The sequence below is a fragment of the Balaenoptera acutorostrata genome, chromosome 16 (assembly GCF_949987535.1).
Source record: "Balaenoptera acutorostrata chromosome 16, mBalAcu1.1, whole genome shotgun sequence".
Taxonomy (NCBI): domain Eukaryota; kingdom Metazoa; phylum Chordata; class Mammalia; order Artiodactyla; family Balaenopteridae; genus Balaenoptera; species Balaenoptera acutorostrata.
Genome location: NC_080079.1, coordinates 49,159,195 through 49,174,096, shown reverse-complemented (window position 1 = coordinate 49,174,096; position 14,902 = coordinate 49,159,195). Strand labels below are relative to the sequence as shown.

The window sequence follows — 14,902 nt, the reverse complement described above, 5'->3', positions numbered from 1 at the left end:
AGCAATGTACTCTTTAAAAAGTGTTATTTTAGATTCAAAGACACAAATATGTTGAAAGTGAAAGAATTTAGAAAGAGATTCCATACGAACAGTAACCAAAAGAGAGCTGGAGTGGCTGTACTAAAATCATACAAAATGGACTTCAAGACAAAAATTACTGCAAGAGAGAAAGAAGGATAATATATATTAATAAAAGGGTCAATACATCAAGATATAACAATTATAAACATATATTTGCCTAACAATAGAGCACCAAAGTCCATGAAGCAAAAATAGATAGACTTGAGGGAGAAATGGAGAATGCAACAATCGTAATTGGAAACCTCAATATCCCACTTTCAATAATGTATAGAAAAGCAACAAAGAAACCACCTAGACCTAACAGACATCTATAGAACACTCCACCCAAAAACAACAGAATACACATTCATCTAAACTGCACAGGGAACACATCCTTGGATAGACCAAATGTTAGGCCACAAAACAGGTCTCAGCAGATATAAAAGGATATCTTCTCTTACTAGTCAACATTGTACTGGAAGTTGTAGCCAAGGCAATTAGGCAAGAAAAAATAATAAAGGCAGGACCTGTCACATTTCGGAGCCCATGCCCAGGACTGGGTTTGAGAGAGAGCAGAGAACAAGGGACTATTCAGTGTCCTGTTCTGTCCCTGGGTAAGGCAATGGGTGGCAGCTCTGACCTGTACCCATGGCATCTTGCTCTCTTTCCACATTTTTTATTTTGAATTTAAGTCTCCACTGATATCCCAAGGGATTTATGAAGATCCCAGAGGTCACTGTCAGGCCTGCATTGCAGTCCAACTTCTCCCTATGCTCAGCCCTGCTTCCTGACTCCCCACACCTATCACTCTTCAATAAACTTACTCCATGCTGACCTCCATCTCAGAGTCAGCTTCCCAGGGGACCTAGTCTTCAATGGGGCTAAAGGCCGATCTCTGGGGTATTGTGAAATGACTAGTGTACAGTCATAAAGTGGACATTGTACAGCTTCAAGAGCTGATTGTTAAACTGTATGCATGTTCCAATTCCACTCGTGTCCTTATCAAAAGGAAAGATGCATATATGTGTCAAAACTTTTTGGAGATAACAGTAGTTATTTCTGCAGAGTAGGGATGGAAGTTTGGAGTCATTTGTTTTCTGCTTTACACTTTTCTATGCTGTTTGAATTCCTTCCCTGAGCATGCAATGATTTCTATAGTGATAATTCAAAGGAAGGATGGATCCAGTAGTTGAAGGGTTGGGGTGCAGTGAAATGTATATAAACGCAGAGAGAGGAATCTGGGCAGCGGTTGGTCAAGCCCTACTCAGCTGTAGGGTGATCAAAATCCTAGTTTGCTCCAGATTATCCTGGTTTTAGCATTGAAAGTCCTGCATCCTGAGGGACACTTCAGTACTAGAATAGAATCAAGAGTTCAGAAATAAACACTCATATTTATGGTCAACTGATTTTTAACAAGGGTGTGAAGACAATTCAATGGGGAAAAGAATAGTCCTTTCAACAAATGGTGCTGGGACAACTTGATATCCACATGCAAAAGAGTCAAGTTGGACCCCTCCCTCATACCATACACCAAAATTAATTCAAAAATGTATCAAAGACCTAAATATAAGAGCTAAAACTATAAACTCATAGAAGAAAACTAAATAAGAAAATAAAATAGATAAACTGGATGTAATCAAAATGAAAAATTTTGTGCTTCAAAGGACACCATGAAGAAAGTGAAAAGATAATCTGCTGAATAGGAGAAAATTTGTGCATATCTTACATCTATTAAGTCACTTGTATCTAGAATATATTTTTAAAAACTCATACAACTCAAAAAAAAAGTATTTTGCAAATATTTTCCCCCAGTCCATGGCTTCCTTCTCTTCAGAGTGACTTTCTCAGAACAGAAGTTTTGAATTTTAATAGTTTTATTTTAATGGAGCACCGTTTTGGTGTTGTATCTAAAAACTCAGTGCTAACCTAAGGTTACCAGATTTTCTCCTATGTTTTCTTCTATAAATTTTGTATCTTGTGTTTCACATTTAGGTCTATTGTCATTTTGAGTTAATTTTTGCTAAAGGTATAATGTCTGTATCAAGGCTCATGTTTTGTTTTGTTTTTTTTGGTCTGTGGACATACAGCTGTTCCAGCAACAGCTGTTAAAAGTACTATCCTTTCTCCATTAAATTGCTTTTGCTTCTTTGCCAAAGATCAGTTGACTATATTTGCATGGGTCTATTTTTCGGCTTTCTATGTGATTCCATTCGTCTATATGTCTATCCTTTTGCCAATACCACACACTATCTTGGTTACTGTAACTTTAATATAATTAAATTGAATTTGGGTAGTGTGATTCCTCCAACTATGTTATTCTTCTTCAGTTCTGTGTTGGTGGCTTTGGATCATTTGCCATTCTATGTAAACTTTAGAATCAGTGTGCTGATACCTATAAAATAGCTTGCCAGGATTTTTATTGAGATTGTGCTACATCTATAGATCAAGTTGAGAAGAACTGACACCTGAACTCTTTATTTATTTAGATCCTCTGATTTCTTTCATCAGAATCTTGTAGTTTTCTGCATGTAGATTCTCTACATATTTTGTTAGATCTTTATGTATGTATTTAATTTTTCATGCTAATGCAAATGGCATTGTGCTTTTATTTTCAAATTCCACTGGTTCATTTTAAACAAGTATAAAGGAAAGAAACTGAATTTTGTATTTTAACTTTGCATCCTAACCTTTCTATAATTGCTTTTTAGTTCTAGGAGTTTTTTTGTTTGGGGATTTTTTTTTGTAGATCCTTTGTGATTTTCTGCATAGATAACTTTATCATCTATGAAGGAAGCCAGTTAAAACTTCCTCCCCAATCTGTATAATTTTTATTTCCTTTTCTTGTCTTATTGCACTAGCTAGAGCTTCCAGTACAATTTTGAATAGGAGTGCTTAAAGGGAACATCCTTGTCTTGTTACCAAAATAGGGAGAAAACATCCAGTTTCTCATCATTATCATGTTAGCTGTAGTTTTTTTGAGATGTTCTTTATCAAGTTGAGGAGATCCTCCTCATTTCACAGTTTGCTGAGAGTTTTTATCATGAATAGGTGTTGGATTTGTCAAATATTTTTCTGTATCAATTCATTTGATCACATGATTTTTCTTCTTTAGCCTACTGATGTGGTGGATTAAATTGATATTTTTTTTGAATGTTCAACCAGTTTTGCACATCTGCAATAAACCCCACTTGGTTGTGTTATATAATTTTTTTTATACATTGTTGGGTTCTTTTTCTTTTTCATTTTTTTTTTTCTTTTTCATTTTTTAATAAATATTTTTATTTATTTAAAAAATTTTTTTGAAGACGTGGACCATTTTTAAAGTCTTTATTGAATTTGCTTCTGCTTTATGTTTTGGTTTTTTGGCCGCAAGGCATGTGGGATCTTAGCTTCTGGACCAGGGATTGAACCTGCACCCCCTGCATTGGAAGGCAAAGTCTTAACCACTGGACCACCAGGGAAGTCCCTGTTGGGTTCATTTTGTTAATATTTTGTTGAGGAATTTTGCACCGATATTCACAGGAGATATTTGTCTGTAGCTTTCCTTTCTTGTCTTTATCTGGTTTCGGTATTAGGGTAATACTGGCTTCATAGAATGAATTAGGAAGTGTTCCTTCTACTTCTATTTTCTGGAAGAGATTGTAGAGAATTTGTATCATTTCTTCCTTAAATGTTTGGTAAAACACACCAGTGAAACCATTTCAGCCTGGTGTTTTCTTTTTTTGGAAATTTATTACTTACTGATTCAATTTCTTTAGTAGTGGTAGGCATATTCCAATTATTTCTTTTTGGCATATTGATTATACTTACTTAAAAATTTTTTGTGGTTGCCCTAGAGTCTGCAATATATATTTACAGCTAATCTAAGTCCACTCTCAAATAACACTATACTACTGCTTCACAAATAGTGCAGGTTCCTTACACAGAGTATTCCTAATTCATCCCTTCTGTTCCTTATGACATTGCTGTTACTAGTCTAGCCATCTGTATACCATAATAACGCAAAACACTGTTACTATTGTTACTTTGTGCAGTTATCTATTAGATCAATTAAGAATAAGAAAAAGAAAAGATTTCGTTTTACCTTCATTTATTCCTTCTCTGGATACTCTTTCTTTATGTATATCTCAGTTTCTGACCTATATCATTTTCCTTCTCTCTGAAGAACTTCTTTTAACATTTTGTGCAGAACAAGTCTACTAGTGATGAATACACTCAATTTTTGTTTGTCTGAGAACATCTTTATTTAGCCTTCACTTTTGAAGAATAATTTCAATAGATATAGAATCCTATATTGGTTGGGATGTTTTTTTCAACACTTTAAATATTTCACTCCACTCTCTTCTTGCTTGTATGTTTCTGATGAGAAGTCTGATGTAATTTTTATCCTTGTTACTCAAAGGTAAGGTGGTTCCCCCTACTCCCAGCTTCTTTCAAGATTTTCTTTGTCTTCTGTTTTCTGCAATTTGCATATGATATGCCTAATATGCACATAATTTTATCCTACTTGGTGTTCTCTGAGCTTCCTGGATCTGTGGTTTGTTGACTGTCACTGCCTGGAGTTGGCCAAGGCACAAAGTTTAGAGTCAGCTATCAAGTTTGAGGGCACACAGTTCTCCATAAGGCCAACCTCACTCCTGACATCAACTGCCAAGTTTGGGGGTGTTCTCCCAAACCACCCTCCGTCCAGTAATTTGCTAGAAGAACTCATAGAACTCACTGAAAGCTATTATACTCATAGCTGTGGTTTATTACAAGGAAGGAATACAAATTAAAATCAACCAAGGAAATGATGAATAGGGCAGAGTCTGAGAAGGTTCCAAATGCACAGCTTCCATTGTTCTCTCTCATGGAGTCAGGACATATTGCCCAGCCAGCATCAATGTGTGACAATACAGACTAATGTCAACTGAGAAGCTTGCCAGAGCCTCAGTTTTCAGAGTTTTTATTTGGGCTCTATTGCATAGGCATGATTGATTGTCCACCTGGTTGATCTCAGCCTCAGGGTTGACCGATACCACTTGACCCAAAGCTCCCACCTTAAATCACATGATTGGTCTTTCTAGCATGAGCAGCTTCTACTATCAGGTGTGGTTAGCAATACTCTAAGATCTGGTGTAGCCAACCCTTGCCCTAAATGAAGACATTCCTATCAGGTACAACCAAGGTTACCTCCTAGAAGCCAAGGACAAAGGCTAGCCCTCTTTTTGGGTAAGAATTCTCTACTACACAGTCATTAATTTTGGAAAATTCTTGGCCATTATTACTTTAAATATTTCTTCTGTTCCTTTTTCTCTTCTCCTACTGGCATTCCAACTATGTGCTTATTACACATTTTGAAATTATCTCACCATTCTTGGATATTCTGTCTGATTTTTTGTTCTCTTTTTTTTTGTATTCAGTTTGAATTTTTTATTGACATATTTTCAAGCTCACTGATTATTTCCTTAGCTGTGTCCAGTCTACTGATGAGCCCATCAGAGGCATTCTTCATTTCTGTTGCACTGTTTTTTATTTCTAGCATTTCTTTTTTATTCTTTCTTAGGGTTTCCATCTCTCTGCTTACATTAACCATCTGTTCTTTTTTTTTTCTTTTCTTTTCTTTTTTTAATTAATTTTTATTGGAGTATGGTTGCTTTACAATGTTGTGTTAGCCTCCACTGCACAAAATGAATCAGCTATACGCATACAGATATCCCCTCCCTTTTGGACTTCCCTCCTGTTTAGGTTACCACAGTGCATTAGGTAGAGTTCCTTCCCAATTTCTCTCTCCCCACCCCTTTCCCCCTTGGTATTCATACATTTGTTCTCTACACCCATGTCTATATTTCTGCTTTGCAAACAAGATCATCTATACCATTTTTCTAGACTCCACATATATGCGTTATTATATGATATTTGCTTTTCTCTTTCTGACTTACTTCACTCTGTATGACAGTCTCTGGGTCCATCCACATCTTTACAAGTGACCCAATTTCATTCCTTTTTATGGCTGAGTAATATTCCATTGTATATATGTGCCACATCTCCTTTATCCATTCCTCTGTTGATGGACATTTAGGTTGCTTCCATGTCCTGGCTATTGTAAATAGTGCTGCTCTGAACGTTGGGGTGCATGTGTTTTTTTGAATTATGGTTTTCTCTGGGTATATGCCCAGTAGTGGGATTGCTGGGTCGTATGGTATTTCTATTTTTAGTTTTTTAAGGAACCTCCATACTGTTCTCCATAGTGGCTGTATCAATTTACATTCCCACCAACAGTGTATGAGGGTTCCCTTTTCTCCACACTCTCTCCAGCATTTATCGTTGTAGATTTTTTGATGGTGGCCATTCTGACCAGTGTGGGGTGATACCTCATTATAGTTTTGATTTGCATGTCTCTAATAATTAGTGATGCCAAGTATCTTTTCATGTGTTTGCTGGTCATCTGTATGTCTTCTTTGGAGAAATGTCTATTTAGGTCTTCTGCCCATTTTTTGATTGGGTTGTTTGTTTTTTTGATATTGAGCTGTAAGAGCTGCTTGTATATTTTGGAAATTAATCCTTTGTCAGCCATCTGTTCTTGCATGTTGTCTACTTTTTCTATTAGTGTCCTTAACATACTAGTCATAGTTATTTTAAATTATCTATCTGATAATTCCAAAATCTCTGCCATATCTTGGCTGCTATTTTCTGAATTTCCCTATGTCTCTAGATTTGGGGTAGTGGTTTGCTCTGTGACCTCAATTCTCTGATGGGTCGAAGAAGTCATTGATTTTAAGTTCGTTTAGTTTTTTCCTTATAGTAAGGGTTGGAGTGATAATTTCTAATCTTTTTACACACCAAAGATAAAACCAGAAGCCTGGGTCTTTAAATTTTAATAGCTGTTGCATAATGACTATTCTTTTTCAAACAACTCCTACTGCACCTCCCACCTCCCCATTCCTAGAAGATTCCAGAGGCCTGTGACCCACATGGAAGACTTCAGAGAACAACTTCCTTTAGATCCCACCATTAGATTAATACAAGTAATGAATGTAAGCTCCAGGAAGCAGGGATTTTTATCTGTTTTGTTACCTACTGTATTCCCAGTACCTATTACAGTTCCTGGCACAACAATGTGTACTGAGTGACTAATTATCAACTTTTCATTAGGGAACCACTGAGTCCACCTTTAATAGCCCCAGCTAGCTCTCAGCTCTATGACGATCTGCCTTCCTCTGGGACACTCAGTTGACTGGCCTTGGATTTGCATTCCTTGAACACTGGAGAAGTAAGGCTGGGGGCCTGGCTCCAAATATAGGGTCCCTGTGTCTGCACACAGAGTCTCAATCAAGTAAAATCCCATTATTCTACTTTCTTCTAAAAAAATTCCCAAAGGCAACAGTTCACAACCTGAGATTAACAGTGGGATCCAATGGTTTAACTGAAAGGGAATTTCTATTCATTCAGGAATTACCATGTGCCCTTCCTTGAACTCTCTGTTTTTATTAGCTATGCAATCCTTATAACAGTTCTGTGAGATACGGCCTATCATGATCTCCCTTTTATAGTGAGGAACCCAAGTGGAGAGATTATATCACTGGAATAAGACCAGAGAGTAAGTAATTGGTGGAACTAAGATTTACACCTAGGCCTGGCTTTCTTTAAAGACGATTCTTTTCAGAACTGGCAAAACGATGCCAGTGTCAGGGTGGGAGGGTTGACTTTCCCTGTTCACTGGGAAGTTAACAAGGACTGGATCATGACATAGGGCTAAGAGGAGGGAGCAGAGGTCTGGGGAGAGGAGAGAAAACAGTTTCTTTTTGGGGTTGGGGAGGAATAGAATGCTTTTTTTTTTCTGTTTAAGAACAGATGAGTTGGTAGCAGTTTAATACAGATGGAAACAAATACAATCCATATAAAAACAGGATTTCAAGCAGGAGGGGGATAGATCAACCAAAGCAAATTTAGAGCTTTCAGCCATGCAACTCAACATCTGAGTTCTCTTCACTTATAAACCAAACTAGATGCTTTAATAGGTGTTCGTAGAGAAGGCTACGAAAGTATTGCAAAATGTTAGCCTTACATATACCACAAAAAAGAGAGAGAGAAACAAAATTAATACACCCCCTAGGCTAATCACAACAAGTTTTCCCTAACAGAGACAGACACAGAAAAATAACTTTTTACAAGCTTAGCTTCGAGGTATGAGGTACGATACCTTACAGCTCTCACTTGGGTGTTTCCCACTCATGCTCTTTTCAGTATAAACAAATAGGTTTATGTAGTGGAATACATATTTGAAGAATTCCTTAAAAAAAAATCACAAGTTCCATTTTATATATACAAATATTTAATTATGTACTGAAAATAAATTACAGGAAAGAACTTTAAAATGCAACAGAGGACAAAGTCACGATAAACATTTCCACTGAATTTCCTTGGCTGGGGGCGTGGTGAGACTGCAGTGCTCAAGAAGATAAATATCACAAATATAACAAAAACTTCAAATTGTCTATGCACTCACACACTGACATGAGCCACAAACATTCCTTCACAGGGACTGTACTCATTAGCCTACCACAGAACCAGGTTTCGTCATAAACTACAAAACTTTTAATACAAAATCATATTTATATATTTATAATTCATATACTTGCCCTATCTGTGATTTTAGAAAATAAAAGCTACACACTGTATAGATACTCTTAACTCATAGCTGTAGGCAACATTTTTGGATGGAATTTCTCCCCCAATAAAATTAATGGCATATTTTATGTACATGAAGGCTAAACTGCATCAAGACAGTTCAGTTTCCCAGATATGCATCTCCTTTTAGGGCAGGTTTATAAATTTAAAAAGGCAAGACAAATGTACACCTCAGAATCACTTTCTTAGCTACAAGAGTTGTCATATAATTTCTGTGATGTTTCTGATACATGCATTTATGTAATACTGGTATTGAAGGCAGTAAAGCAATATATACTTTTAATGTCGTGGCTCAATAAAGGCTTCATTGTCATTCCAATCTGATTCTTGATAGTGATTCATAACTTCTCTAAAAATTAAAATTTCAATGGGACACTGTGTTAAAGAGACTCTAAATAGATTTCTTAAAATATTTCCCTGAAATATCCTTTACATAAGACAAATTTCACTAACATTAGATTAAGTAAAAAGGGGAAAAAAAGCATTAAACATGGCACAAGTGTGCATGAAAACTAATGCTCCTCAGCCAATCTTCATGTCTTAGGAGCCATGAACAGAATGCTTAAAACCAACAAACAATTTCACACTCTGTGGCAGCCATCTGTGAAGCCAGTTATACTAAACTACTTCTACAGTTGATTGTAAACTTTGGTTTATTTTTGAGTTCTCACTGTACAGCAAGAATGAAAAAAAGAGTGGAGTCCATGAGGAGATGAACTGTCAGTCTGTCCTTAATCTGGCATGATGAGACACCTGGTCAGTCAGGTCTGCTTTGACAGAGTTTGTTACAGACTGCCTTATGTTTTCCTCCATGAAATTATCACCCAGTGGCTTCAATACCTGTCCCCATAGTGTTTAAGCAATCTGATCAATCATTGTTCCAATTTCTCTGAACTCCCCAGAGTATTTAACATATGCCCAAGTACAAAGAGATGTCAGGGCTTCCCTGGTGGCGCAGTGGTTGAGAGTCTGCCTGCCAATGCAGGGAACACGGGTTCGAGCCTTGGTCTGGGAAGATCCCATATGCCGCAGAGCAGCTAGGCCCGTGAGCCACAATTACTGAGCCTGCGCGTCTGGAGCCTGTGCTCTGCAACAAGAGAGGCCGCGATAGTGAGAGGCCCGCGCACTGTGATGAAGAGTGGCCCCGCTTGCCGCAACTAGAGAAAGCCCTCACACAGAAACGAAGACCCAACACAGCCCAAAAAAATTAATAAATAAATAAAAATTAAAAAAAAAAAAAGAAAAAAAGAGACGCCAGTGCTAACCCCATGACAAGGTTACACAAGACGGCTATAGAGTTTAGGGCAATGAAGCCAGTCAGTCCTGAGATTATATACATAGCAAACATGACTGCAAACAGTGTGGCAGGGGTACAAGCAACATAGAAGATGTTTTTGCCATAATTGTGCTTTATAAAATTTGCATAGGTTTCTTCTATTTCAGCCTCAAACTGGTCCTGATAACGAGGGCAGAATTCATCTCCACCCATTTTTTTTTTTTACTGAACAAAACTGTTTAATTGCCACTTCCTTGAGATCCAGGTGTTTTCGCTCCAGATCTGAAGGTGCAATGTAAGGGTTGTCCCCACTGCCTACCTGCTCCATACTTTTGCAATAGATCTCTCTTGCTCCTGCTACTGCAGCAAGATTATTAGCTTCAGCTGTTGCCTGAAGCATGGATTTTGGATGTGGAAGCTCCTCTCCTTGATAAATTTTAAGGTAAGCCTTAAACTATTCTACAAGATCTCTACAAGTGACTTTAGATCCACTTATCTCTTTTTCTACCAAATTTTCTGGGGCAAGTAGCAATGGAACCAGATTTCGAAGCTCTCGTTTAAACTCTTCATCAATATCTTTCAATCTCCCATCAAAACTAGGATTAGTTGCAACTTTAAGACCAGGATGTGGCAAAAGGAAGCAACCAAGATTTGAGAAACAGTTGTGAATGTGCTTCCTTACATTCTGTAGCTCTTCATGTTGACTTTGTTTTACCTGCAATCTCTTTTCAAGGAATTGTTTTCCACCTTCCAAACCATATGAATGTTCATAAGGATAACTCCAGTCTTGAATCAAAAACATTAATGTCTGAAATGGTTTCTGGCAGTTTTCTTCCATTGCAAGTCTGCTGTATTCTGTAAATAACTGCAAGTGTTGAAGATCATCTTCTTGAATATTTTGAGACAAATTATATACCTGGACAGAGCTAGTCATAGTGCTCAGAGCAAACACTGTTGCACAATCTTTGATAGTTGACTGGCTATCAAAGGCACCCTGGGTATCCCTCAGCAGCACAGCCACTTTTGTTCCATTAGGTCTCTCGATCACAAACACTTCATTCCAGACTTGTATGCCTGTTGTTTCTCTTTTGCAACCAACTCGCCAAGTAAAGCCAGTCAATGGTTCATTGCTTCCACCAATCCAACTTTAAGAACCCTTGCTATACATATATCTAAGCATGAAGTCCAGTAGAAATGATTTCCCTTTAGGAAAAGCTCCTGCCACGGATACCACTACTATGTTAAGATCTTGCATGTGCTCCTGTAGCAATATCTGCTCCAAAGCTTCTTCATCAAGCTCAAAGTTATGGTCATCTTCATGTGCAAGAACAATCTATACTGGACATGGTTTCTTCATAACCTCATCAGAGTTTACTAGGTCATCATCTTCATAATTCCCACCTAGGAGGGTCCTGGACAAGACGTGGTTAACCCCGGTGTTTGGGTCGCTGGTTCGCCTCCGGCACTGCAGCCCCTCATGTGGCTGCCGCCTCCGTGCTGCCTCGTCCCCCTCCGCATCTTGGACAGATTTAAAATTAACTTCCCCTAGAATGCTATTTTATTTTTTTAAATTTAAGTATAGTTGATTTACAATGTTGTGTTAGTTTCTGGTGTACTATTTACAATAGCCAGGCATGGAAGCAACCTAAATGTCCATCGACAGATGAATGGATAAAAAAGACATGGTATATACATATATACACATGCGTGCACACGCGCGCACGCGCACACACACACACACACACACACACACACACAATGGAATATTACTCAGCCATAAAAAAGAGTGAAAACAGTTTCTCAACTGAGCACTGGGCTGAGCTGGTCTTCAGGATGCACTGAGTCTTAGATGGCATTTAGGGCAGGTTTCTGAAAGTCCATGCTATGAGCATCTTTGTCCCCATGTTAATCCTCACTTTCCACCCAGGCCACCAGGATGTTGCTTCTTCCCACCACTGTTGCTATGGTAACTGGCTGGCAGTCTTACATACCAGCCGTCAAACATGCTGAGAGAAGCCCGTTCGTACCACTAACCCAGTCATACTGTGGAAAGCCGGATGGATACACATTCCAGTTGTGGTGGGGGACTTGATGGCTATGGCCAAGGGGTGCAGCCAATGTCCCTGAAGGCAGAGGTGTGGCTGCAAATGAGCAGTAGAGATGGGTCAGCTCAGATCTGGGTTGAGTCCTGCTTCTGCTGCTCAGTAGCAGTGTGCCCTTGGGAGTCAATGCATTTCCTGAATCTCATCTTCCTTATCTGGCCAACAGGGAGAACTGTTCTGCCCCCACAGAGCTGGGGCAGCAGTAAATGAGACCGCAGGGGGGTGCAGAAGAATTGTGAGCCCTCACTGTGGTTTGCCATTTCGCAACCACTCTCAGGGTCGAGTCATTTCTCCCAGATGTGCAGGAACAGAAATCAGCGTAAGAAACTGGTTCCCTAAGGAAAGCCCCTGACTCAGCCCCTATTTGGTTCAGTTGCTGAGGGTGGGTAAGTGTGGGCTTCCGCTGGCTTCCAGAGGGCAGTGTGTCTGGCAGAGTTTCTGTCTAGACACTGGCTGAGTGCTCTGCCCAGCCTCCCCCCAGCCTCCTTGTTCCTGGGGCACAGATGCCTTACTATTCCTCAGGGCCAACAGCTCAGGATCCAGGAAAGCAAGAGGGCTCTTCCCTGCTGTCATGGGCTGAACTGTGCCCACTCCGCATTCATATGTTGAAGTCCTAACCCCCAGTACCTCAGGATGTGACTGTATTTGGACATGAGGTCTTTAAAGGGGTGATTAAGTTATAATAAGTCATTAACATGGGTTCTAATCCAATATCACTGGTGTCTTTAGGAGAAGAGATTAGGACACAGACATGCACAGAGAAAAGACCATGTGAAAACACAGGGAGAAGATGGCCATCTACAAGCCAAGGAGAGAGGCCTCAGAAGAAACCAAACCTGCTGACACCTTGATCTTAGAACTTAACTTTCCAGAATTATGAGAAAATCAATTGTTGTTTAAGTCACCCAGCCTGTGACACTTTGTTATGGTAGCCTGAGCAGACTAACATGCCTGCCCTTCCTCCTCACTGTAAGTAAGAGAATTCCAGCTCCCATGGGGACCCTTGGAGACAGAGACCCTTCTGGAACCACCATGAAGTGGGACTCTTCATCTTGTTTCCGGTCGCTCTGTCTCTCCCTACTCCCTGGCCCCATCTCTGCACTGGGGTTCCCAGGACCCCAACTCCATGTCTCCCCAAGCCTGTCCAGCTCACATATTGCCCCCAGCTTGGAGAGAGGGATGCATTAGGGGCACAGGCTGCAGCTTGTAATACAGCTCTGGGCGCCACAAGTCCCATCTCTGTGACCAGTTCTGATTTCAGTCACAGGTGTGATAAAGAGTCCTTGTCCACTGGTGGTTCCCACTCCAGGCTCTCAGCTGCTGGGGACTTCTCTGAAGCCAAAGGGAACCTACAGACCCTGTGCAAATGAACGAAGCCCAGAAGTGCTGGGCATCCACATCTCTAGGGGCAGCCTTCAGGTGAGGGAGAAAGGGAGCAGGGTAATTCTCCTGCCTCTGTCCTTCCTGGACCATCTGAGAGGCACTCCATACTCTTCTCAGGGTTCTGCGGAAGTCAGTCTGTTGCTGACAGCGCGACCTTGATAATGCCCTTTACACAGGCCTGCCTTCCATGTCTCACTCTCCCCACCCCCTCATTCCCGCTTCCTGGCATCATCTCCCAAATAAACCACCTGCACCCAAGCCCTTGGGTTCTGCTTTTGGGGAAGGCAGATATGGGCATAGCTTTACCACTTTCCAGCTAGGGAGCAGTATGGAAAGATTTCACTTTCCTTATTTGTAAAATGGGGACATGACTATCTCACAAGCTGGTTACAGGAGTTAAATGAGATCACCATGCTGAAGTGAGTTGTAAACTGTGCAAGGTGATCTCAAAGCTAATATTTGTTATTATTTTTAGTTTGGTGGTAGCATAGGTCCTTCCTTCACTGTTCTTTCATTAAAAAAGAAGAAGAAAATCCCACCTCCATCTCATTCCCTAGGGTCCCTGTGCTGCCAGGTACAGGTGAACATCCTTGAGGAGGAATGGGTGCTAAGGGGTTGACACTGCCCCTCCCCTCCCCCTCCTTCCCCAAACAGCGTCAGTGTTTATCAGTGGGCTTCTATAAAGACAGCTGGCAGAGAGGACACTGAGTGGAGGAGACACCGGGGTGGCAGGTCTTTCCAGCCCAGCCGGAGTCAGTGCTGTCTGTGTGTCTGGGTGTCACAGGCTGGGCTTGGGGCTTGTGCAGGAGCCTGGGAAGGAGCAGGATGGAGGCCTCAGATTGCCTGACACAGCCCTGGCCCTCTTCCAGGAATGCCTGCTGCGGGCTACCTACCTGGCTGCTTCTTGCCCATGCTCCAAAGGCCGACGTGGCTGTTCCCTGCTCTGGGACCCTGCACCGACCCAGGAGCAGCACTGAGACCCTCCTCCTGGTTCCTGCTCTTCTTGCACACCGTCCACCAGACCCCTGTGCTTCTGCAGACCAAGAGCTCCTTGAGAGGAGGGCTGCATCTCTGCATATGTGTTCAAGCATCTAGAACAATGACTGTTGGCTAACAGTACAGGCTCGACAAACATTTGTAGACCTACGGCTAAGTTATGCCTGGGGGGACAGTGGGAGGCAAGCAGGGAGTCTTCACTCAAGGTAACTTCCAAGAAGCCAGAGGAGTAGGCAGGCACAGCCAAACTTTGGCTGGCACACAAAGTCCAGAATGCTGGGAGGCAAGTCAGGAGGGGTAGGATAAGGGGTGCGGGGACAGAGCTGCTCACAGAGCAGAGACGTGAAGGCAAAAGGCAATGTGCACGATGCAGTGTGGGTGGGCTGGGGTCTGAGGGGCTTCCTTAGGTTGGCTG

The 14,902-nt window shown here is 40.8% G+C and overlaps 1 pseudogene; it reads right to left on the bottom strand.

Annotated features, from left to right (window-relative positions):
- Nucleotides 1–9,565: 9,565 nt before the first annotated feature.
- LOC103002303 (atlastin-2-like) lies at nucleotides 9,566–14,403 on the bottom strand (annotated as a pseudogene).
- Nucleotides 14,404–14,902: the final 499 nt, after the last annotated feature.